The sequence below is a fragment of the Lissotriton vulgaris genome, chromosome 10 (genome assembly GCF_964263255.1).
Source record: "Lissotriton vulgaris chromosome 10, aLisVul1.2, whole genome shotgun sequence".
Classification (NCBI taxonomy): Eukaryota; Metazoa; Chordata; class Amphibia; order Caudata; family Salamandridae; genus Lissotriton; species Lissotriton vulgaris.
The window spans coordinates 199,299,982-199,327,596 of record NC_141698.1 but is presented as its reverse complement, the minus strand read 5'-3'; positions in this window follow the sequence as shown (position 1 = coordinate 199,327,596).

Here is a 27,615-nt window from a genome sequence, read left to right as displayed (position 1 = left end):
GGCCAACTTCTCACATGTACAGTGTCGCATAGTGGGAGATGATAGTGGCAAGGATGTCAGTGGTATCACGTGTATTATCTCCCCCGGGCCTAACATTTCCAACACAGAATTGTAGATGTGAGGACGCCGTATGGTATCAGCTAGGGCCTTTTGCGGTCTCTCCCCTTCGCCATAGCGGCGGGCTATCAAATACTTCCCTTTAAATTTCGTTTCACGATTGGCTGTTGAAGTATATTCCGTTAGCTTTTCCCGAATTGCATGCTGAATATCACCACCTCCCCCCATAGCCAATTGTGCTTCGAGGGCCTTAAGTTTGGCATCCAGTTTGCAAGTGTTCCTTGTATGTCTCTTAGCACTCCATAGCTTTTAGAAATACAAAGTCCCCGAATTGTGACCTTGAAGATTTCCCATATAGTTTCTACATTGTCAACCGACCCTCTGTTTCTCTGGAAAAAATCTTGGATTTCATCCCTTAACTCACTATGGAATACCGGGTCAAGGAGTGATGTTTATGTGTTTATGTTTATGTTTATTAAGCTTATAAAGAGCACAGCTACTAAAAGTGTCCCGGCGCTAGCTCCTGAAGAGAGAATGAACGTGTATCAGGTTAAAACTGTCAAGGTTTCCTGATGCTCTTCGCGATCCGGGTAATGCTCTAGAGGGTCCACCTCCGGATCTTTCCAAGCCTGGTCTATATAACACCCAGAGCCAAGAGGTGATCTGGCGAGGGAAAATGAAGGGGGCCGGGTTGGTGCTCTGCGGGCTTGCACCATCTGCAATGACAAAGGACAATTTGTTATTACAGGCCGGTGTTCCTTCCCCTAGCCTCCTATAACTCCTGTAGAACCTCCACCTACCTCGGTAATCTACCACTATTGACAATGATGGCGACGTACTCTGGAATCTCTCCTATCTCGGATCTCCTGGAACATCTACATATCCTAGGAGATACAAACACAGGTTAATTCCTCTAATCAAATACCCCTTCACACTCAGTGTTCCAGTGGATACTAACTAGGTACATACCTGGTCGTTATACCAGGCACCGTGAAAGAAAAGAATGTCAGCATTCCTAAATCAGCCCTCAATAGTACAGCATCCAACCCTCCTTCTGTTAACTTCACAGAAGCAAAGAAATAGTTATGTGCAGAACCCCTCCAATTAACAAAATAAAATAAAATGATAGGTATTCATGAAAGGATGATTCCCCCCGATGTCTTACCGCCAACGGAAATGAAGTCAACAAAGATTATGAGCTTCTCTGTTCTCGTGGCGTCCTCTCAAGGTAGAACACACTCCCAGCAAGGATAGACAGAACCAGAACCAAACAATTGTCGTGTCTCCTTCACTGGCCGGGAGGTTTTTACCGGGTGTCCGTGTCTTCGCGCTATGGCCGCGAAGCACCACCGCACCCACAGAATGAATCAGCCGTTCCACTCCTTTAGTCTCTCGATAGCCAGGATCCACGCGGGTCTGTGTCTTCGCTGAATGCGCACCGGCGAGGCACCACAGAACCCGTTCTAATGAGTCAGCCGACTCACAGTGTTGAAAACGCTCGGAGAGAGCGCACTTCCTCCCTCACACTGACAACCAAGCAGGGAGTGTCCGTGTCCTCGCTGGACCTAGCGAAGCACCACCGCACTCATCTCCAACAGCACAACGAACACCACTGCTACAACGAAAAGTACATGGAATCCAATACAACCTGACTTCCGGGTTCAGTGAGTACATATAGTCTCCGCCTACTGCCGCACGGATCCCTGGGACATGTAGTCCTTAGTTATTAGGCAGGCGCACAACCGTACCGGATTCATCTCCTGACAAAAACAGCAAGGTCTTGAATTTTTTTTTAAAAAGCACTGGGTCCTGAGTAGTCCTCAGGGCTAAAGGCAGTAGATTCCAGGCCAAACCAGCCCTACTCACAAAGGAGTTGCCACAAAGACGCTGGCGCTTAAACTTCGGGATCTGCATCAGCCACTGGGCAGAGGACCGCAGCACTCTGCCAGGCACATAAAAGGCAAATCTTCTCTGAAGGTATAGAGGGCCGGTATCATACAAGGCCCGGTGAGCGATGGTGAGCATTTTGAATTTCAGGCGGGACTCCACTGGCAGCCAATGCAAGGCTCGCAAGTGTGTCCGCACACTATCTCTAGGAGAAAGCCCCCTAAGGAGTCTAACCGCTGAATTCTGCACGACCCCGAGCAGCTTCCAGGAGCACATTGGCGTAGTCCAGGCGGGAAAGGATCAACGCACGGACCACGGTTTCTCTAGGAGCACTCGGCAAGAGAGGAAGAAACTTCCTCAAGCTCTTCAATATGCTGAAGCAGGAACCGGCCAACTTCTTTACGTGCATCACAAAATGCAAGTTTTGGTTGAACCAGATGCCCAGGTTTTTAACCGCGCCCGTTCTTTCAGAAGGCCGAGAAAAACCCAGAGGCCAAAGCCATTCTCTGAAGTCCGAAGGAAAGGAGCCAAACAGCAGCACCTCAGACTTCCCTTCATTGCATTTTAACTGGGCATTAGATAGCCAGTGAAAGACAGAGGAAAGGCAATTTTGGGCCAGCCCGACCGAGTCCACTTCCTTAGGCCAAGTAAACAAGGGTTGCAGCCTCCAATTACTGCATGGTTTGTCATATCACGGTGGGGTGACTGTTAGTTTAACAGGGGAATGGTCCGAATAGGTTTACTAAGCCAAAATGCTATAGATGTGGTAACCCAAACCATTTAGCTAATGATGTAAAGTGTCCAGCAAGGGGTGTCACTTGTAGCAATTGTAAAAAAAGAGGACATTTTTCGAGGGTATGTCATGAAAAGAAAAGTACTACTCACATGGTGGTCCAGGATCCTGATCAACCTTTGCAGGGGGATATTATCTTCCAAGTGTTGAATATTGATGAAGAGAGTGTGAATTGTTATCCCGAATTTGAAATAGGTCTTGACAATGTTGTGTATCAGGTTTATGCAGATTCCTGTTCACCTTATACTTTGATAAATGAGACTTCCTTCAAACAAAATTCAGGCCATAAAGACTATAATCTGTTGCCACCTGACATTAAACCTGGGGGTTACAATTACAATCCTATACCACTGGTGGGAATGTTGATGATGCAGATAGACGTTAAAGGTAGAACCATGCTGGGTAAAGTGTATATCACAGAAAAAGGTTCACACTTGTTAGGTTGGAAACACCAAAAGGATTTGGGTATTAAGTTAGACCCAAATGCCCCAGAACCTGTTCTACTTATTGATAGGCCTACAGTGGGAAAGGAAGTGTGTGAGAAATTCCCGGAGGTGTTCACAGACAAATTGGGACAGCTCAAAGGGTTTCTCCACAAAATCAAACTCAAAGCTAATGCAAGGCTAGTAGTACACAAAGCCCGATCCATTCCATTGCTTTTGAAAGAACCTTTGCAGGAAGAATTGAATAGACTGGAGGAACACAGGATAATAGAGCGCATTGAAAGTTCAGAATGGTTGGCCCCCATTGTCGTAGCGGCAAAAGGGGGGGGAAGGGGCATCCGCCTCTGTGTTGACCTCAGGGATTTGAACGCTAACATCTGGGTGGATAGACACACCCTCCCCAACATCAATGAGATATTGATGGCCATCCATGGTGCTAAGTTTTTCTCAGTCTTAGATCTGTCCTCTGCCTACCACCAGGTCGTTCTTCATCCAGAATCTAAACACCTCACGTCCTTCATAACCCCTTTTGGTGCATATCAATTTTCAAGGTTGCCTTTTGGGCTCGCATCTGCAGCCGCTGTTTTCCAGCGTTTATGCAAAACATCTTGCAGGGTCTTGATAAAGTAATCTGTTTCCAAGATGAAATTCTGATCTATGGAGCAACTGAAAATGAGCACAACAAAATCTTGGAGAGAGTATTGTCAAAACTCAGCAACGCTGGTGTCGCTACTCAGAAGGATAAATGTAAGATAGGCGTGGAAACAGTGGTGTACCTGGGGCACACAATTTCAAGGGAAGGAATTAAACCCAAGGCCAGCCTGGTAGATGCAGTGAAACTCGCACCGGCTCCTTCAAATAAAGATGAACTGAAATCCTTTTTGGGCCTGGTCGAGTATATGTCGAAGTTTGTGAAGAATTTTGCAGACCAAGTCCAACCTCTCAGGGAGTTACTGAAACAAGGTACGAAATTCGAATAGAGTGCGAAGCACCAACAAACTTTCAAATTCATCAAAGAAGCCATTTCAGAAGCACCCATCTTACACACTTTTGATCCTAATGCAAGGACCACATTGTCCACAGATGCAAGTAATAAAGGTCTAGGTGCCTCTTTGATTCAATGGGTAAATGGCGAAGAGAGAGTAATAGCTTTCGCTTCAAGAACTCTGAAGACTGCTGAAGTGAACTACTCCACAATTGAGAAAGAAGCCTTGGCGTGTTACTGGGCTATACACAATTTCAAGTACTTCCTGTGGGGAATTCCGTTCTGCTTGAAAACGGATCACAAGCCATTGATTCCGTTGTTTGCAAACAAACACTTAGAGAACACCACTCCACGCATCTCAAAGAGGGTTTTAGGTCTGCAGGGGTTCAACTATTCCTTTGTGCATGTTCCAGGTTTATGAAATTCTTTGGCGGATTGTCTTTCGCACATGCCACTGAAGGTTGATGTACCAGAAGAAACCGAAGAAGAAGAAACCATCCTAGCTATCGATATTCCAGCCATCAAGAAAGAAGAATGGGGGAAATCCATTCAAGAAGACAAGGTTTTGGGATAATTGAAAGACATGATCACCGCGGGCTGGCCAGAGAAAAAAAAATGACGTGCCAGAAGAGCTCCAAGAATTTTGGAACGCGAAGGATGAGTTGTCCATAATTGAAGACCTGGTCTGGAGAGGGAATAAAATAATTCCCCCGACTGGAATGAGGGATCGCATCATACAAATCGGTCATGAAGGTCATCCGGGACGAAGCTTAACCAAAAGTAAAATTCGTCAAAACTATTGGTTCCCAAAAATGGACACCCAAATTGAAGAACTAGTGAAGGATTGTATTGCTTGTGGGGCCAGTGATAAGTCTAAGAATGTCCGCAAGGCTCCATTAATTCCGGTCACTGTTCCTACCAAACCTTGGGATAAACTGGGTATGGACATTATTGGGCCATTGAATTTATTAAATCAATCTCAAAAGTTTATGTTCGTCTTGATTGATTACCACTCACACTGGATAATGACCCGGTTTGTCCCTTCCATTTCCACTGTGTATCTCATTGAGTTTTTAAAGGATACCTTCTCAAAAGAAGGCATACCCAGCGAGTTAATTACGGACAATGGCGTGCAATTTACTTTGGACGAAATGAGAGAGTTCCTGAACAGTTTGTCTGTTACTCACATAAAATCTCCTTTGTACTCCCCCAAATCCAATGGGCTTGTGGAAAGGGCTAACAGAATGATTAAGGACTCCTTCCAACTTGCCTTGTCGAACAAAGAGCCCATTGAGGACAGCTTAAGGAAAATGTTGTGGTCCTATCACATCACCCCCAATTCTGTGTCAGGTGTATCCCCATTTACTTCTCTTAAAGGAAGAAACCCTGGTTCCAAACTGACTCCTAACTGGCTTAATGGAGGGTCCCCTGTGTGGGTAGATAGGAACACTGTAAGGGAGAGAGTAAAAGAACATCAGGTCAAGTACAAAAATGATTATGACACACAATGGGGCACATCTGACAGGGAGTGGAGGGTTGGGGATTGGGTGGTTGTCAAAAAACCCACTTTGTTAAAGTCCAAATCTTCCTCCTTTTCTAAACCCCTTAGAATCAAGGATTTCCATAATAATTCTGTCCGGTTAGACGATGGTAATTTATGGAGCATGGATAGATTGGCTCGTTGCACTAATGTTCATGTTTCCCAACCTTCTAGCTACAATGGTTCGGGAGAACAGCAGGTTGATCCTAGCATGGGAAGAATAGCACGTTAACGTAAGTGTCCGGCATGGCAAGCTGATTACAGCATGTAAAGTATTGCTTCTTGTCACATGTATTGCTTTTGCGGTTCTCTGTAAACGTACCCTGGTGCAACAGACTTAAGAAGATAATTGACTCTTGTTCCATCTTATGCCCTGGTTGTGAATCTTTTGCTTGGTAATTTTAACCTGCGTTTCCTTCCAGGTTATATCCATGGTTTCCAAACCACTCATGCCCCTTGTACCCCTTATCCCTGTTCTCTGCCCTTACATAGGGAGGTGTGTTGTAACTTGGCACGTTCCTTCCCTCCCCGGTGCCCCCTTTCCCTTCCCACCTTGTTGGTACAGCCTACCTTAGAATGTTGGAGTGAAGCTCACATTAGAATGTTGGCGAGCTCACTCCAGTGGATGGCACTGAAGGATCTGGTTATAATAAACTCCTTTTCTCAACTCATCGTGTGGAGTCTTCATCTTAACACATCCTAATCCTGCCAGACATAACAATCCCTCCCCCTCCCTTGCCCAAGAGAATTCAATAACCAAGGCGCACATATTAGTGCAGTCCAGAGTGATAGGGAAATGCCCTTGTGGGGGAAACTTCTAGGGGCTAGCACGATTTCCCACACTTCCATAGAGCCAGTGAGATGATATCAGCTGTCCCTATGGGAGTGAGGGTGTTCGGCATGCCCAGACATACTTATCCAGCATACCAGTAGTTCAGGTCATAGGTGCTGCAAGTCAACCACTGGGGATGTACATATCAGTTTCTTGAAGACACGGTTTCGTTGCATCATTTTCAGCCTCATAGGTAGAGCTGTTTTCACCTCCACATTTCATGGTTCATTCAGTAATCGGCGAGGAGGCTCTGGAGGATGTATCAGGCTCTTTGGGATCATAGCTCTGTCGTTTCAACCGCTTCAGGAATTCCTCCACTTGCTGCAGTTTGGTGTACAACCATTCCCTTGATGCGTAATCCTCAATCGAGCTGAGTATAGAAGTGTGTAGTCAATTTGAGCTTTTCTCAACTTCTGCTGAACTGGTATGAATTTTCGCCTCTCATCTTGTACAGATGCCGTGAAGTCAGGATATATTGTTAAGTGAATTTCCTTCAAATCTGAGCTGCCGCTTACCTTGGGCTATTTTCAAGCAACAGCCCTATCCCGATAATTCAATAGCCGCGCAATGATGGGCCTGGGTGCAGCACCTGGTGGAGTTCTTGGACCCAAGCACCGATGAGCTTGTTCAATTATGAAGTGTGTGGAGAGTGCTTCAAATCCGATTGTCGCTAACAACATCTTCTCCACATATTCCTCCAATTTACCCATGTTTGTGCTTTCCGGAATGCCAATTATGCACACATTATTGCGCCTGCTTCCCGCGTCTATATCTTCATTTTTGGCAGCAATTATCTTCAATAGTTTGTCCATTTGCGCTACATTATCCTGTAGATGGGAGCCCGCATCTTCGGCATCTGAGATTCAACGCTTCGTGTCTTTAATGCATTTGTCATGAGTGTCTAGCTTGTGGACGATGGCATCCATGCGTGTGGTCATGGCATCCAGTTTATCAGCGATGGTGGTGAGTCCCAGCTTGACCTCTTGCAGTAATGTCTTCATGTCATCGCTTGGGGTCGTACCCTACTGAATGGCGGATTACTCCATACTCTTCTTGTCTTCCTCTTGCTGCAGTCATGTATTTTTCTTTACATCAAAAGTTAGCCGGGTCTGTTTCGTGTCCGTCTTCCCCATGATTGCTATATATATATATATATATATATATATATATATATATATATATATATCGCTTCCAGGAGCAGCAGTGGCAGGATTTACTGGTGGATAATCTCCCGTGTCTAGGCTTTCCTGTCCGGGTATTCACTCCTGATCTTTAACTTCACTCTTACATAGAGTAATGTCTTATGATCACGAGGATGCTATGAATGATAGACCCGCGGCCTTGTAACCGCGGCAGCAGTGCTTAAGCCGGTCAAGGATTTTCTGCACAGCCCACTTGCTTATCAAACTGTATCCTATTTTTAACTTCTGGGTACACAACGGCGTTACTGCGGGTCTAGTTCCAGCACCTATTGTATGTCACTGTGGAAGGATTGGGCACATTGGATAGTGTAGGTGCAATGGAAGGAGTAATAGAGGCTCCACAACCACCGCAAAGACGTATTTTGAGGTAAGTTATGTTAGTATTGCTCAGCAGTGTCTTAACTTATAGGCTTCACCAGCGGTATGCCACAAATATACCGCAATCCTGATGGCAGCATTCTCCTGACTGGGCTATTTCTGGTGCTCTTTCTTTTAAGTCAGATCTGTACAGGTGCGAGTAGCTCACTCCTATGTCTTTTTGCAGTGCAATCAGCAGCAATCTGTTTTCACTTCATAGCGCCTTTCACTGCCCCGCCTTTGCGTTTAATATGGTGGTTCGACGTTAACACAACTTTCCCGCACTGCTGCGGCCGAAATGCCAGCAGGTGTCTACTGTCTCCCGGGGTGCACCTTCACCTCCCCTTGAGCAGGTGACTATAATCGCATATTTTCTGTATTTAGCGCTTAACTGAGGACGCGTGCTTTCAACCGGGAATTAAACTGCCGTTATTACATTGGAGCGTCTGTGGCCAATCCGCCACCCGGACGACATATAGAACAATACAGCGTCCCAGGGCAATGTTCTAGCAGTGCATTTAAATAGGTATGTGTCTTTGCAATAGGGGCGAACGCTACACCGTGTATGCGGGGCGAACTCTCACCTCCCCGTTAGCAGGCTGTAGTGGTCAGCACTGAAGTCCTGTGACTCACGCAGCCTAGTGGCAGCTCCCCACTTCAGCAGGCCTTCTCACGGGGCACTCTACACTCCTCACCAGCAGCTCTGAATAGCCTCGCAGTAGCACCAAATTTGCGACCTCGTGTCATCAGACTTATAACTGCAATCTGCAGCTCTTTTTATGCCCGGATATTTGACTGGATCGGATAAATGATCGGATTAGGACGCCGATCGGCAGGAGCCTCGCATCAGTGCGGCCATCTTGCCAGTGCACCACCTAGCACCCCCCAGAAGCCGAGGACTCTGGGTAGTTCTCAAGTTTAGGTGGAAAGCTGCACCAATATAGAGCACTCTCAACACCAGCGATAATCTAAATTTGCTCACCTCACATCTCGGCATGGATAGCACTGTGCTAATCCTATGCTTAATGACTTTGCTGTGGAAATGGCAGAAGACTTTGTCCCTGTCTATCTCGACGTGGATGGCACTGTGCTAATCCTATGTTCAAAGACTTTAAGGGTGCCGCTCGAGCTGCGTGTGAAGTGTTGTATTGTGCTTGTGGACGCTTCGGGGACAAGAACTGCAGCGGAGCCCTCTAATTTGCATATCCTGCGACCTGGGAGCACATCGGCTCGGTCACCTCGGCAGGGGGAGAGCTTGAACTGCAATCTGCCTTGGGAGCGGGACTGCGAGGTCCAGAAGTGCTAGCGCCGTCCACCGCGAGCACCTGGTTCCTCTTCCCGCCCCCTTCTCCCTCCGACCTGCCTGCAAACCTTTAAAACTCCTCGCGGCCCCCGCTGGCGCGGGAGCCGCTCGAGCTGCGTGTGAAGTGTTGTATTGTGCTTGTGGACGCTTCGGGGACAAGAACTGCAGCGGAGCCCTCTAATTTGCATATCCTGCGACCTGGGAGCACATCGGCTCGGTCAGCTCGGCAGGGGGAGAGACTGAACTGCAATCTGCCTTGGGAGCGGGACTGCGAGGTCCAGAAGTGCTAGCGCCGTCCACCGCGCGCACCTGGTTCCTCTTCCCGCCCCCTTCTCTCCTCCTCTATTTTAACCACGCCTGGAACGCGTACGCGGGACGCGCGCGGACGACGAAGCGGGCGAAGACCGGGCCAAGAGCGGGCCCGTTTGTGCCCGTTCGTGACCGGCAGTGACCGGACCGGGCTACCCCCCTAAATCTTCCTACTGCTTGATTTCCTGTGGATCATGGTCGGACGCGAAACCAGGAGCAAATCCCTGTTGGCTGGAGGATCCCAATCTGCCGCAGGAGGTATGGAGAGGTTTCTTACTAGGGCTAATACCATTATTGACAAAGAAATTGTCACACTGGAGAAACGTCTGTCCAAGGAACTAATGTCTCTTAAACGTTCTAGTATGGGCCCTTTTGCTAATGCTAAAACCCCTGAAAGACCTACTGACTGCTTGCCTGTGGTGGATGCCCAACTTTTACTTCCCGATTCTGCCCCCGCGCTGAGTGTAGATTCTGTTGTTATATCTAATCCCTCCATCATCGTAGCTGATTCTAGCCATGTCTCTGATTGTGCAAATGTTTCCTTTACCTCTGCTAATGATGGAAATTCTACCCTCCTTACAACTCAGGGGGGGAAAGAAGGGGCTATTAAGAAACGGAAGAGACAATATAACAGTAAGGGTAAAAATACCGGGAGGGCATCTAAAACAGCCAGAATAGATGGAGCATCTGTATTGTTGAATTCCAACGGTGAAGGGAGCTTACCCAGTAACGATATTTCTATGGATAAAATAGCAGCCCTACTAAAATCGATTATTTTTCCACTAGAGGCCAAACTAGATAGGCTTGATTTCAGAATGTCTAATATAGAGAAATCAACTGCTATACTTTTAGCTAACTCTTCCAAGCCCAATAGTTCTGGTCTCCCCCCTAGCATGCCTACTCCCCAAATTATTCCACCAACTACTGTGCCCCAAATTCCTGTTTCAACGACCGTAAGCACCCATCCTGTTCCCCAAGTTTCTAACCCGGTTAGCCTACTTGCCCCACAGAATATCCAAGGCCCCCCCCCAGGTTTGCATATTCCACCCGCACTTATGTCTATCGATACCCAAGGGCCTCCACCCGAAGATCTCAAAACACCAAGAACTAGACGACCTGACCTCCCACCGGAGGCCAACCGGTTTATGGTAATCCTGGCAGGAGCACCTCCATTAGATAGGGGCGAAACTGAAACCTTTAACTCCCTTAAAAACCAAGTTATAAAATGGCTTAATTGGAACCGACCCTTACCGGCACACCTGCACAATGAAGTTATCATGGTGAGGAGGGTACCATGGATTGGTAAAACCCCTAAATCCATTAAGGGAGATTGTATCACTGTCAGTTTTAGAGACCCACGTACAGTGTCTTACATATGTGCGGGTGTTAATAGGTCATTAGATTCTACTATCCAGACTCTCCCTGTCTCCTTTTTCTTCCCACCACCTATTAACCCCATGTACTATGATGGAAGCAATGAATGGACTAGAGTAGAACGTAGGGGAAGGCCTTTTCGCCCAAGACACACCAGATTGCCCCCATTTCAGCCCCCACAGAACACCTTCTGGGATTATAATCGATATAGTTGTCTTGATGGGCTTGAAGGAGTCGACTGACTACCCAGTGTTTACACCACTGTTCCACCTCTACCCAACGAGACTAATTCTGTCGATAGCGGGGCTACTGTGGAGTATTATACCTTACCAGCAACGGTTGGCAAAATAACTTCTGATCTACTCGATCTAATCCCCTTAACTCTCGATAAACCAACTGAAGTCCACCTTTCACCACCCGATGAGGCTATTGCTGATAGGGGATGTACAATGATTTCTCCCTTAGAAGAGATATCTACCTCAGGTGATCAAGGGTATTCCATGGTGAGCTGGAATATAGCTGGCTGGCGTCAGAGAGCTTCGGCTCTAGGGTGGAGGGAACTTATTCTTGGGTTTGATATTTTATGTTTACAGGAAACGTGGTCCACTATAGACATTCATTTTGATGGTTTTGTTTCTTATAATTGTGTTGCCCAGGAATCTGTTATGGGGAGGGCAAAAGGGGGCCTGCTTGTTCTTATATCAGTTGATCTCCCGATAACTGTAGGTTCATATTCTACTGTTGGCACACATTCACAAATTTTGGAATTACAAGCCAAAAAGGGTAGGAACACTTTATTGATCAATCATTACAACAACACATTTGATCCTACCAGCACCCTGGTTGTGGACGAACTGGAAGCCTTCTTAAATAAAATCTGTAATAAATCCCACACATCTTATGACATCATATGGGGAGGGGACTTTAACATCAGAACGTGCCCGCACTCTCAAACCCCTGTTTGTGGGTTTGATGGGGATTCGGGGGAGAATTTAGTACATTTTCAACACTCCCCATATGGGACTTCCCTTAATGGTCTTCTGTTAAAATTTGATTTAGTTATCCACCAACCAGCTCTTGATAAAATGGGCAATTTTGTTCCAACGTTCAAAGGGAGGGATACTGAGTCGGTTATTGACCATTTGCTGATTTCAACCCTTTTGGTGCCATTCTGTACAGTGCCAATCATTAAGGACTATTGTCTGAGCGATCATAATGCCCTAACTATGACTATTCTTATCTGGGGCCCCAGAATTACGCCTTCAGGCAGGGTTGTTGACAATATTGTCCCAAGTAGGCCTAATGGAACCCGGATAAAGTGGTGTACGGAAAAATCAGAAAAACTACATAGTACAGTTGTGGTAGGTGGTTCCAGACAGATATTTCGCTGTCTGGAAGTCAATGCCCCCCCTATGGGTATTATAGCGGATTTTGAGGATCTTGGCACTATTATTAATAGAATTTTTACTAACAATAAGATCAATTCTAGACGGGATAAGGTTGGCTGGTTTGACCAAGCCTGTACAACAGCGCTAAAAACTCTTAAGCAAGCACTGTCCAATCTCCCTAGAGACAGGGAAGTGATTAAAACCTTGAGGTCCAATTATAACATAGAACTTAAATGCAGGAAAAACTAACTCCGGGAACAAGCCTGGGACAATTTGGATTGTGCTGCAGCCCTCCGGGACTGTAAATTGTTTTGGAGTACTATTAATGCCCCATTCCTCCAGAAAGAAGATTTCCCAGTACTTACCGCATTAGTAAGCGAAGATAGCTGGGTCCGATATTTTTCAGGAATTTTTGACCCCCCCGAGGAGTCCTATGATAAAATCTGTATGAATCCCCAGCTGACCCCGCAGCCTTTGGGAATCACCACCCGAGAAGTAGTCACGGCAATTAATTCTAGTAAAGGAGGTAAAGCCCCAGGACCTGACGGGGTCCCGATAGATCTATATAAACATGATCTGGCCCTTTGGAACCCCCTATTGACCCAGGTCTTTAATGCTGCCCCTGATTTCTCCACCCCGGCAACCTGGAGTGAATCCGTTATTATCCCGATTTATAAGAAGGGAGATAGAGGGGAGGCCAAAAACTACCGTCCCATTTCCCTTTTAGACTCCTCCCTTAAAATCATGAGCCGGGTACTACTGCTACGCCTGGAGGAGTGGGCGTCCGATAACCATATCCTGGCACAATCCCAATATGGCTTTAGAAAGGGTTTGGGGACCATTGACCAGTGCATCAACCTCAACCTTTTAATAGGTAAATATACTAAGGTCAAATCCGGTTCCTTATTCCTTTGTTTTGCGGACCTCTCTAGTGCCTTCGACCTGGTGAATCATTCCCTGTTGTGGACAACCCTTCTTGATATGGGAGCACCCTCAGCTATTATCCATTTCTTAGCTAGGTTATATTCCAACCTTTCCACACAGATTCGATATGGTCCAGCAGGAGAGTGTACGAGAAAGATTATGGTAAAATCAGGCATTAGGCAGGGGTGCGTATTGGCCCCCTTGCTTTTTTCCCTTTTTATTAATTCCATGGAACAAGAATTAAAACAGGTCCAAGCAGATGCACCACAAGCAGGTGGCCTACCAATTCCAGTGTTGTTATATGCGGACGACACTGTTTTATTATCTAGAACCCCAATCGGACTCCAGCGGCTAATGAACTGTTTTTATGATTTTATTCAGGGCAAGAAACTCAAAATTAACAACTCTAAAACATTTATAATGGTCTGTGGCAAAAAGGTGAATCACCCTAAGTCTTTCTATTTTAAAGATAACAGAATTGAGGTTGTAGAAAACTTCTGTTATCTGGGCATTACTTTTAACAGTCGGGGCTCATGGACACCTGAACAAACTAACATAAAAGCCAGGATGGGAAAGGCTTCACAAGGTGTCTTCCGTTTTGCCAATAAACTGGGCAGCCGACGGATTCCAGCAATGTTAAATATTTATAGACACAGATGCTCATCAATAGCGCTTTATGGTTCAGGGGTATGGGGGTACGGGTCTAACAAAGACTTGCAAATTCTGGAAAATTTGTTTCTGAAACGGTTACTTTGTTTACCTTCATCGGCATCTAACTACCTGGTCCACGAGGAACTAAGGTTGGACCATATAGCCGATTTAATCGAATTGAGACCTCTCCTGGTATGGAGGTCTATTTGGCTGAAGGACGAAACAAGTTTCACAAAGAGCATTATCAAAGATTGTTTGTTTTTGGATAATTTCAAGAATATACCATGGATAAAGTATGTGACCACTACTTTTAAAGAACTCTTTGATTTGGATGTACATAAAGATCCCGAGATTGTAACTACTTTATCCAAAAAGGAGGTGAAAGAAGAATTTATGAGGGTAAATTTCGACAAACGGAAAGCAGATACAAGTAATTACTGAACCCATGCTTTCTATTCCTCCAATGCAAACGAGGGTCCTGGTCTGCCTACCTATCTTAAAATAATCTACAGGCAATCTCACCAATTCGTCCTATCCAGATTTAGACTTGATATTGTCCACAATCTTGTGGCCTTTCCAAAAATGAAAAATTATCCAACATCTGCTTGTCCATGTGATGGACTAACCAAACAAAGTACCCTTCATTTCATGTTAATCTGCCCCCTTTATAAAGCCCTACGTATTGTTTATCTGAAACCGTTATTTAAAAAATATTCTGTGTCTTCTACTTCAAATGCCATGAAATTGTTATTTTCTCTTGCTAGCCCGGATCTGTGCTTTTTTATCGCAACCTTTATCCTGAAATCTGTTGCTGCAAGAAAATGTATGGTTTTTTAGCTATTTATTTTGTATTTTTATTGCTTGACTTCTGTATGCCCTGAAATCAACCCATGATGATATGTATTTTCCCTGTGTAATGTTACATGTACGATTTTATTTGTGTACTTTTATGACGTTTTTTTAAACTGTCGAATAAAGTTTATAAACTGAAACCAAACTGACTTTAATAGAAAAGCAGACATTTGAGGTGAGCAAATTTCGGGTGTCGCTGGTGTTGAGAGTGCTCTATATTGGAGCTGCTTTCCACCTAAACTACCCAGAGTTCTCTGCTTCTGTTTTTGCATAATGTATGCATCACTCTATGCCTGAAAGGGTTTTGTTTTAACAAAATATGTTTTATATATATAGAAGTGTTGGATTGCTGAGGGATACAATTTACTATTCCCTCTCCAATGAGTGCAAAAGTAAGGAAAGTGTTAGATTGGAGAGGGCTAAAATGTAATATTCCCACTCCAGTCAGTGCAACAGTAGGGGAAATGTTGGATTGCGGAGGTTCAACAGTAGGGAAAGTGTTGGATTGTGAAAGGGTAGAATTTACTATTCCCACGCCACTTAGTGTAACAGTAGGAAAAGTGTTGGATTGCAGAGGGATAAAATGAACTATTCTCACTCCAATGAGTGCAAAAGTAGGGAAAGTGTTGGATTGCAGAGGGGTAACATTTAATGTTCCCACTCCAGGCACAGGCACAGTAGGGAAAGTGTTGGACTGCTGAGGGGCAAAATGTACTACTCCCACTCCAGGCAGTGTAACAGTAGGGAAAGTGTTGGATTGCGGAAGGAAAACATTTAATATTCCCACTTCAGTCAATACTACATTAGAAACAAATAAATTCTCTGCAAAACCATAAATTAATTTAAAAACAAAATACAAAAATTAAAATATAAATATAATAATAAACACAAATGTATTTCATATAAAAACTATTTAAAATAAATACATATTATAATGTTTAATACATATCATAAATAATTACAAACATTATTAAAATGTTACTCCGAAAATAAATTTCATATACAAAAAATATTTGTATTTCAAAAGTATTTATCAACAAGAAAATAATGTACTTATTATTTTTTATTTTAGTTACCACCACCATATACCCCTACACAATTTACAAGCAACTCCTAAAACTTAACTTTAAAAAGCTAATTATTTACACAAGAAACATACATATTTATTACCAAACTAATTATCAATAAATACACATTAATTATTATTTAATTCAATTTAATGTACTTTCCACAATATACCCCTCAAAAATACACAACTAAAATAAATTAATTCTAACCTAATTAAAATTTAATTTACTTTATACAATATATCCCAACAAAACCCAAACCCACAAATAAAATGTTAGTTTAAAAAAATGTAATAACACAATTAACATAATTAATTATAAATTAAATAATCATTATTAAATAAAAATATTCATATTGGTTACTTAGAATTAATTTACTTCCCACCCTGTAGCCCTTTAAACCCCACAACCCACACCTAAAAGAGAAAGATATTTACACAATTAACATATTTAATTATCAATTAAAAATTAATATTAGTTAACAATTAGTTGTGAATTATTTAAAATTAAATTACTTCCCACCCTGTACCTATATAAACCCCACAACACACACATTAAATGTAAATTAGAAAAATCATAATTATTAATGAAAAAATATTATTAATTTAAAAATAATTAATTTATTATATTTAGTTACTCCTAATCATCCACAACTCGCTACGGTACTAAAAATATCAAAAATTCCTTAAATTAAATTTAAAAACTGCAAAAAAATTACAAATACATCAAAAAACATAAACAATTATACAAACGATTTACATCGTATATATTTATTATACATACCAAAATACATACCAATAATTAAAAAACGATTTTATAAACAAATATATTTTTGTAATTGATATTAATGACTTCGATATTTAAAAAATCAATATTACTTACCTTAAAATCGATATTCTTGATAACGATATTCTTGCTGACGATATTTCCATGTCAGAATATTTTTTGCATCGATATTTTTGCAAGTTGATATTTCCAACTCAATATTTTGTCTCAACACCACTGCTTACCTAGGAAAATGGGACCTAAGGGGGTCATTAGGATGACGGGCCGACTTTGTACGCCCGTCATCCTACCGGTGAAAGGGACCGCCCGCCATAAGGGCGGGGGTCCCGAGGCTAGCATTAGGATGCGCCCGCCACAGTGGCAGGCGCTTCCTGCATTCCTACCATTGTGGCGGGCGGTGCACTCAGCCCCGCCCGCCACAATGGCAGGAAGGCATGCTGTGCACTTCCATGCACAGCACGGCAGGCACCGCGCGGTGCCTACCATGCTGTGTATGGAACTGCTGGGGGGTACCATAATTACCCCCCATGTGCAACCCCACCCCCTGGAGTCCACGGGGGCCCGCATCGGGCCCCCAATGCAGACTCGGCATGTCTTTCCGTGGCGGCATTGCTGCCACGTAAAAGCATCTGAAAAAGCCCATTGTAATTTGGCTGGCGGTGTCTGATAGACACCACCACCATATAAACCCTTTTCCGCCCCGGTCGCAAGGCGACCGGGGAGGAAAAGCGGCGGACGGTCTTTCCGTCCGCCGCGGACCCCCCAGCCATACTAATATGGCGGGAGTCATTCCTGATAGGATGGCGGGCGGATCGCTCCCGCCAGGCCGGAGGGGGCCTAAGTTTGAATCCTGGCTTTGCTAAACATGCTGTGATTCTGGGTAAATGACTTTGGTCCATATGTATGAAACCAATTTGCGATCGCAAATGCTGACATTCGCAGAATTTCAGCGTTTGCGATCGCACATTAGCAGTGTGCAATGTAGCACACAAAAACCCCCTCCCAGATTTTGCGATTCCCTATTTAGCGATTGAATTTAATGAATCGCAAATTGCGATTCCTTAAATGCAACGTAAAAAGCACAAAAGAAAGTGCGATTTGTCCTTAAGGAATTGCAAATTACCACCAACTTCAAGTTGGTGGTAAATTGTGATTTCACTTAAAAATGCACTGTGAGGAAGAACTCACCGCTGTAGCTCCATGGGCCATTACGTCTCATAACTCGTCAACGGACTTCTCGGACATAGAGAATTCCACTCCCAAATCTGAAATTCCATGCCGTCTTTCCGTGTTCCTACAGAGAGCCAACGATAGTCAGGACCCGGAAGGGGTTGGACATGACCCCGGAGGTGCATCTAGTGAACCAATGAAAAGGCGAGTTTACAGGGACGAAGGCGCGTTGGGTTGGAAGAGGAATTCCGCGGAGGAGACGCCAGCCGAGGAGACGCCAGCGGAGGAGACGCCAGCGGAGGAGACGCCAGTGGAAGAGACGGACCCTTTGCAACGGAACCCGACCAGCGGACCAAGATTCCGGAACAACGACGTCGCAGAAGAGGAAGCAGACGAACCGTGGTGCGAGGACTGGTGGAGTCCCCCGGAGGATGCTGGAGAGCGGCCGTAACTCTGGAGAGTTACGGCAGGGCCAGTGAGTGGGGTGTTACAAGGGACTGAGGGTAGAGTGTGAAACAGTGATGTTAAACTGGTACTCTGACTTAACGACTGCCTAACTCAGTTATCCTGACATAACGTGGTATTTTCTTGGTGAACGAAGAAGTTTCGTGTAACTTGTGAACCGGGTGGTTATATTGGAAAAGTATCAAATCGCTCTGTACATTTCCTTGATTGTTAAAGGTTACGCATCCCAATAGGCTGTGGTGACCGAGGGTACATATGTGTTTTACTTGAAGGTGTCAGTGTGACCATTATTTCTCAAATCGTTTCAACCTTAGCTAGCTTAACCCTTGTTTCGTTTCACGTTATATTGACCCGGTTTGCTTAAATCTACACGGAAAGTAGTAGAGACAGGACACGTGGTGTGGTGACGGTATCCTTCTAAACTTGTTATATAGAATAAGTAGTCTGACGGCCCCTTTCTTTTTCCGCTTCTTTTATGAGCCTCCGGGAAAACCCTGAAGACTCCGAAGACGAGGAGCCGGGAACCATCTCCAACATCGCCCCTCTACCAGCGGAAGAAACGGACGAGGACAATCACGTTGATTCACGAACCTTTACCCATCCATCTGTTATTAATAAACAACCCATTCGAAACTATCTTTTGCCTCCACGCCTGTTTATACGACCTGCGCTCCCACAAGTGGTGTCAGAAGTGGGATCGCAAGGCGTGATGGAGGCCGCACTCGCCAAAATGGCCGAAAACCAAGAACACCTGGGAAAGGTGATGGAACGGTTCTTGACTGTGGTGGAAGAAGATCGAGCGAAAATACAACAAGTCATAACTGGTCAAGGGCAAACGCAAGAGACAGCATTGGGAAAACTGACAGAGGCTTTGGGACAACAGAGAGGTCCTACAACGTTGCCCTCCGTCGTGTTACAGCGATATGTAAGTGGAGAAGACCCCGATTTTTTTTTTACTAACTTTGAGAGAATGGCGACCGCAGCATCGTGGCCTGCAGATAAATGGGGACAGTATCTAGGACCCTTACTATCAGGTGACTTACAAGCAGCTTATCAAGCGGCAACGGTACAAGGAGGTGTCGCCTACACAGATATAAAAAAATGTATCATGGAACGATTAGGAATTGACGATGAATCATATAGACAAAAGTTTCGTCAAATGAAAGAAGGTCCCCAGGAGACACCACGAGCATTGTATTTCAGAGTAAAAGACATGGCCGATAGATGGTTGAAACCCGCAACCACCGACAAAAACGGCATCATGGCAAAGATTTATTTAGAGCAATATTTGACCTCCCTCCATCCTCCTATCCAAAAGTGGGTTCGACAACAGGCCAATCTGACGCTTGAGACAGCAGTAGAGATTGCGAGTGCTTACAGTAGGGCTCAAGAACTCCAAAAAGGCACTGACTTTTCCGGAAAAACAAGTGGTCCTGGAATCCACCGACCCCCTCGCCCACCTCCACAGAAAAAACCTGAAGCTATAGCCATTGTACCCGGATCACCCATAATTCGGGCCCCAATGGGACCTCAGTGCTATCAATGCGGAGGTATGGGCCATATAGCACGATTTTGTCCACAAAAAGAGAAGGAGGAACCCATGGAAATAGGCGTGGTGCGTAATTATTATTGTTCTTCCTCAGAACGAACACAACCCCCATATCATTGCACTGTGTCTGTGAACGGACAGAAAGTAACCGCCTTAGCCGATACGGGTTGTCGACACAGTGTAGTACGGCCCCAAGATTTAGGTGCACACATTGGTCCCGTGGATGGAGCAGTAGCAATCAAGTGTGTTCACGGGGACACAAAACCCTATCCAACTGCACAAGTAAGAATAAGACACTCGAAGGATGAAGGCACCACTCTGACTGTCGGGTTGATTCCTCAGTTACCCGAACAAGCAATCCTTGGGACTGACTATCCAAAGTTAGACCAATTGTTACAGGATAAGTCATCTCAAGAAGAGGAGTGGTTATCAACTGCCCCGTTTTCGCAAGACGAAGAGAAAGAATGGCCGGAAGCGAAAACACGGAAAAGTAAAAGACAAAGACGGGCTGAGAAAAACAAAAATCCTGTCGCCTTGCCGATCACTGTGGACGAAAATCCCTGGGAAACAGATAGAAGTTTCCATGCAGCTCAACAGGAAGACCCGGCATTCCAAGGAGCATGGAGTCAAGCACTCAATGACGAGGATCCCCAACATGTATGTCCTTACTTCTTTAAGAAACAGGGTTTGCTATATAGAAAAGGAAATCCAACACAGAAAGCTCAACTACTAGTCCCTGAACCATTTAGAGAAAAGGTATTATATTTGGCTCATAGTCATCTACTTGGGGGACATTTTGGAGCCGAGAAAACGGAAAAACAAATTTTAGATTTGTTTTATTGGCCTGGGATATATCAGCAAGTGAAACGGTATTGTAAAGAGTGTCCCATTTGCCAACGTAACAGCAGATACCACCCACCCAGAGCCCCCTTACAGCCTCTCCCCATAATTAGCGAACCTTTTAGTAGAGTTGGTATGGACATCATAGGGCCTTTGTTACCCTCACGTAGTGGGTGTAGATATGTCCTAGTGATTGTAGATTATGCCACTCGGTTTCCCGAAGCTTTACCCCTGCGGAAACCGGATACCACTAATGTGGCGAAGGCCATGATCACTGTCTTTTCAAGAGTAGGGTTTCCGAAGGAAGTCATAAACGATCAGGGAACCCTGTTTGTATCCCGACTAATGAAAGAGGTGTGTTCACAGCTAGGGATCAAGCAGATACGTACATCAGCCTATCATCCTCAAACGGATGGTCTGGTCGAAAGGTACAACTCCACTATCAAAGCGACCTTAAAAAAACTCCTCGCCTTAGAAACAAGAAGGTGGGAGGACATGCTGCCTTTGGCTTTATTTGCCATTCGTAGCAAAGAGCAGAAAAGTACAGGCTATTCTCCCTTTGAGTTATTGTATGGGCACAAACCCAGGACCCTACTCGAGATGGCACATGAAAGGTGGGAGACCGAACCACACAATTCGAAACCCATCACTGAATATGTATCAAATCTCCGAACTCATTTGAGTCAGATAAGGACCATTGTTAGAAACAATTTGGAGGAGGCACAAATAGCACAAAAACTCCAATATGATAAAGGTGCTAAAGCAAGATCTTTCCAGGTAGGAGATCCTGTATTATTGATGATGTCGTCCTCTGACCACAAACTATTGGGACAGTGGCAGGGACCCTATGTTGTAATAGAGAAAGTAACTCCAGTGACTTATCGAATCGAGTTAGACTCAATTCGACATGTGACCCAAGTGTACCATGTCAATTTACTGAAAAAATGGGAAGGGCCCCTACCTGATATGGTGAACCTGGCAGAGACAGAAACCACTTCCTTTGATCAGTGCATAGATCCAGAGTTGGATATAACGTTACGAGAGAGATTGACACAGGTATTACAACCGTTACAAGAGACATTTTCCACCACTCCAGGCAGGACAAGCTTTATAGAACATGCAATCCGAACGCCACCTGGGAAACGGGTTCGGTTACGACCTTATAGAATTCCTGAAGCCCGTAGACAGATTATAAGGGAGGAAATACAGAAAATGCTACAAATGGACATTATCGAACCATCCATGAGTGAATGGAATTCACCCATAGTTCTTGTTCCCAAACCCGATGGGTCAGTGCGCTTTTGTATTGACTTCAGAGAGGTGAACAAAATATCCGAGTTTGATACTTATCCCTTACCAAGAGTCGACGAGATGGTGGAAAGAATCGGTCAAGCAAAATATATCAGTACTCTTGACCTTTGTAAGGGATACTGGCAAATTCCACTTCGCAGAGAAGACCGTGAGAAAACGGCTTTTTCTACACCCGATGGGTTGTATCAGTTCAAAGTTCTACCCTTTGGATTGCATGGAGCACCAGCTACTTTCCAGAGGGCTATGAATGTAATACTGTGACCACATGAACGGTATGCTGGCGCTTATATAGATGATATAATCATCTACAGTGACACATGGGAACAACATTTGAGTCATCTTTGCAGTGTAGTTAGGTCTCTAGGAAAATATGGGTTACGGATCAATCCTGCCAAAAGCCATCTTGCATCCCAAACAGTAAGATATTTAGGATACTTGTTAGGTGAGGGAGTAATTAGACCCCAGACTTCCAAACTCACGGCAATTTCTCAAGTACCTTTACCTCAGACAAAGAAAGACCTAAGAGCCTTTCTGGGACTGTTGGGATACTATCGGCGATTCATTCCTCAGTTTTCTCAGAGGGCAGCCCCTTTGACCAATTTGTTACAAAAAAATTGTAAGACTGAGGAAATTCTCAGACATCCCTCTCCTGAAATTAGACAAGCATTTGAGTCTCTGAAAAACACCTTGACCTCAGAATCCGTGTTAATCAGTCCGAACTATTCCCTTCCTTTTATCCTGCAGACGGATGCCTCCGACTTAGGTATAGGGGCAGTCCTATCGCAAGATACCCCACAAGGCGAAAAACCCATCTTATACATAAGTCGTAAGTTGTTTCCAAGAGAACAGAACTATGCTACCATAGAGAAAGAAGCTTTGGCGATTAAGTGGGCCATAGAATCGCTGAGATACTATTTGGAAGGTAGGGAGTTCACACTGTTCACAGACCACGCTCCCTTGGAATGGTTAGCTAGAAACAAGGGACATAATGAGAGAGTGCTCAGATGGTTTCTTGCTCTTCAACCTTTTCGGTTTTGCACCAAACACAGGAAAGGTCGGGACCAAGGCAATGCAGACTTTTTGTCTCGTTTCCCTCAGGAATCATCCCCAAGTAGTAGGACAGCAAGGGAAAGGGGATGTGAGGAAGAACTCACCGCTGTAGCTCCATGGGCCATTACGTCTCATAACTCGTCAACGGACTTCTCGGACATAGAGAATTCCACTCCCAAATCTGAAATTCCATGCCGTCTTTCCGTGTTCCTACAGAGAGCCAACGATAGTCAGGACCCGGAAGGGGTTGGACATGACCCCGGAGGTGCATCTAGTGAACCAATGAAAAGGCGAGTTTACAGGGACGAAGGCGCGTTGGGTTGGAAGAGGAATTCCGCGGAGGAGACGCCAGCCGAGGAGATGCCAGCGGAGGAGACGCCAGCGGAGGAGACGCCAGTGGAAGAGACGGACCCTTTGCAACGGAACCCGACCAGCGGACCAAGATTCCGGAACAACGACGTCGCAGAAGAGGAAGCAGACGAACCGTGGTGCGAGGACTGGTGGAGTCCCCCGGAGGATGCTGGAGAGCGGCCGTAACTCTGGAGAGTTACGGCAGGGCCGGTGAGTGGGGTGTTACAAGGGACTGAGGGTAGAGTGTGAAACAGTGATGTTAAACTGGTACTCTGACTTAACGACTGCCTAACTCAGTTATCCTGACATAACGTGGTATTTTCTTGGTGAACGAAGAAGTTTCGTGTAACTTGTGAACCGGGTGGTTATATTGGAAGAGTATCAAATCGCTCTGTACATTTCCTTGATTGTTAAAGGTTACGCATCCCAATAGGCTGTGGTGACCGAGGGTACATATGTGTTTTACTTGAAGGTGTCAGTGTGACCATTATTTCTCAAATCGTTTCAACCTTAGCTAGCTTAACCCTTGTTTCGTTTCACGTTATATTGACCCGGTTTGCTTAAATCTACACGGAAAGTAGTAGAGACAGGACACGTGGTGTGGTGACGGTATCCTTCTAAACTTGTTAAATAGAATAAGTAGTCTGACGGCCCCTTTCTTTTTCCGCTTCTTTTATGAGCCTCCGGGAAAACCCTGAAGACTCCGAAGACGAGGAGCCGGGAACCATCTCCAACATCGCCCCTCTACCAGCGGAAGAAACGGACGAGGACAATCACGTTGATTCACGAACCTTTACCCATCCATCTGTTATTAATAAACAACCCATTCGAAACTATCTTTTGCCTCCACGCCTGTTTATCCGACCTGCGCTCCCACATGCACTTCTTTGAATGTAGGGCATTTATGTGTGCCACATGTGCACACATCCACATTTCAGGGGTGCAACAGGGTATCCTTTTGACACCCTGGCATCCTTGAAATTGCATTCTCATTTTGCAATTCTTTAAATGGTAATCGCAAATTGAGAATGCCTTCTCATTTATTCCTATGGGCCTCCTAGCCCATAGGAATGAATGGGAAGGTATTCCTTATTTGCGAATCTCAATTTGCGATTAGAAAATAAGGAATATGTGGGATTCGCAAAATTATTAGCAAATCCCACATACATTGCGTTTTGCGATTCTCAAATTGCGATTTGCTAAAAATCGCAATTTGAAAATCTCCAAACTCTATTTTGATACATATGGCCCTTAATTTGTCAAGCCCTAAAATGGAAAACAAATATCTGCAATGTAGTCTGTTTTCTTTGTAAAGCACCTTAGCCGCAGGGCTAGTTGCGTTCCTTAGAGCGCTGCAATAAATGTACTTTTTCTGTTTAGCAGTACCAGAAGTACAAGTGCAAATGTAGCAGTTGCATTACATTGCTTGAACAAAATTCAGTATATAGCTCAGGAAATCAACACCAATGTCAGTATTTAAAAGAGTGTAAAAATGATCCTTTATTCTGGACATCTGTTTAAATAAATGGAAGGACCTGCCATGTTACTTAAATACAACTTTCTTCCACCTCCATTTTGTTTAACCAATTTTTATGTAGACTTTCTTCACACAGTATTATTATTACAGAGAATGTAATTCACATTACGTGGTAATAGTACTTCTGCCTCAAACTGGCACAAAAATAATATGATGAAATCGCAACATTACACACTTAGGGCCTGATTGCGATGTCTACTATTGCGAGGAAGGAATAGCCCGACCATTGGTCAGTGGTTCTGACTTTCCAGGTTGCGGTTGGAAACATCCATTTTGCAATGGGAGTTTGTGCAGCTGGCTGAAAAGGCCGCAGCACAAGCTCCCATTTTCAAACATTCCTACACTGTGTGGCAGGCACCTCACAGTGCCTGCCACACGGTGCAGGGATGTTTAGGGGGGGCACAATAGGTGCCCCCCAGGCCATGATATGGAGGGCCTTGGGGGAAGGGGGCCCTGCTAGGGGCTTCCAACGTCGCTTTCCAACACCCTTTTTCCATGTTGGAAAGGCTGACATGGAATGGCTGTCGGAAACTGACATCATAATCCCTACGGCAGAGCCATCTTCATTAAGGGATTATGAGGAGTTTCTGACTCACCCACAGGCTCCAGAGCCTATCGGAAAGCTTGGCCGGTTCCTTCGACTGCTGCCTCCGACCACATGCATTGTAATGTGTTGGTCGGACTGCAGCAGTAGATGGCAGTCAGCCCACAACTGACAGGCCGTCAGTTGTGTTCCGATAGCCATTATAATTAGGCCCTTAATGTGGAAAGTCAAATTTAATAGCGTGGTTGGATCCCAGTATAATCGAATACGAACGGATATAAAAAGTTTACTGACAAGGGAAAAATGAGTGGCATGGATATGGATGTGTGAAGTTGTATTTATCATGACACAAGAGACATATTAGAGATGACAGATGCATTCAAACAATAAGAAAGTCATCCTATATGTTTTCTGTACATATGGTATCTCACTAATGCAAAGAGGTGACTATGTACTTAGTAGTAGTGTTTGTTCTTTTTATATACAATTGATTCTTAAGTGTTGTCAGTATGAGGTAGGTGATTCTCTTGTCGACACTTATGCAGAGAAGCCCATATCTTAAGATCCATAGAATCTTGCACTTTGTATTCCACTCTCTCATGGCAGGCTAATTGAAAAAGCTCAGTTAGCCATTTATCATGTGTAGGGGCAATCCTGGTTTTCCAGTGGTTCAGTATGCAGACCTTAGCCACTGCAAGTGAGGTGGTCATCCATCTTCTCCATAAGGAGGATATAGCTAAGCTATCAGATAGAGCATGTAATTATGCAAGTTTGATGGAAGGTCAAAGGTTAGTAAGCTATGTTGAGATAGTGCGATCCGAATCCTTGACCAATAGGTAACATACGCGATCATGTCAGAGACTCCTGATTTTTTAAGCCAAAAAGTGCTTTATTTAAGCTGGCTCCTGCCAGAAATCGCCTTTGCTTCAATAGAAGTCAATGGAGGAAGTTCAGACTACCGATTTTGTTTTTATAATCTCCCACTTTCCTGTTCTGAAATGTAGACAACATGTTTGAGGTAGAGATGAGTCGGCATACCAATAAAGTGTGGCATAGTGTGCCCTCTTCCTGGTCGTACCCCCAACACTGCAAATCTTTGGCCAGTCCCCACTTGACTTAGGGGCTCATTACGATATCGGGGGAAAGCCTCTGCCCGACACCGACTCAGAATCGGGACAGACCGACTTGCGGTCGAGGGCTCCGACCGCTGAATTACGATGCGACCAAACATTGTTTGGACGGATTCCCATTGTTTCCTATGTGGGACTGGTGTTCCGCCCGACAACCGGCTGTAACACAGGCTCCTGGGGGCAAATTAGGTGTGTGCAAAAAACCCTGCACATGTGTTGTAGACACACCAAGGTGCCTGCTATACAGTGCAGGGTTATACAAGGAGGTCCCTTAGGTACCCCTTTGTCAATGAACCGTAGGCTGTGGGCCTAGGGAGCCCTGCCAGCCTTTCCTTGTCACACAAGCCGATGCAGAAAGGCTGCTGGAAATCGAGATCGTAATCCCGAGGGCGGAAACACTGTCCATAGAGGCGTACGATGAGGTTTGGACTGACAAGAATCCTCCGCGAGTTGCTCGGAACTGATTCGGAATGACAACACGGCTTACATTCCGCCAGCAAACATCATAATCGGGTGGTAGAAAGGTAAACCAACTGAGTCTGTTGGCAGGGATTTGACGCAGTCGAGGAGATTCCGACTGTCGGGAGGAGGCTTTCTGCCCTACATCGTAATGAGCCTCTAAGAGTGCTAGTGTCCAATACCAACTGTGGAATATTTGATAGAATGTCAATTTCAATCAAGAGTCTCACAGTCCCTGATCATGCTTGTGTAATGAAGTGGATCATTCCTCTTCTACATACACAATCAAGAGGTTATTTGGCATTTGTTATTGGTGTCTTTCACCGCGGAAGTAGAGTACAATTCCATAATCATGGTTTTATATAGCCCCATTTTTGCACCTTTGTGTGTGCCCATCATTTTACACAGGTATATAGTGACTAAGGGCCCCATTAGCATGGCTGGCAGACTTTGTCCGCC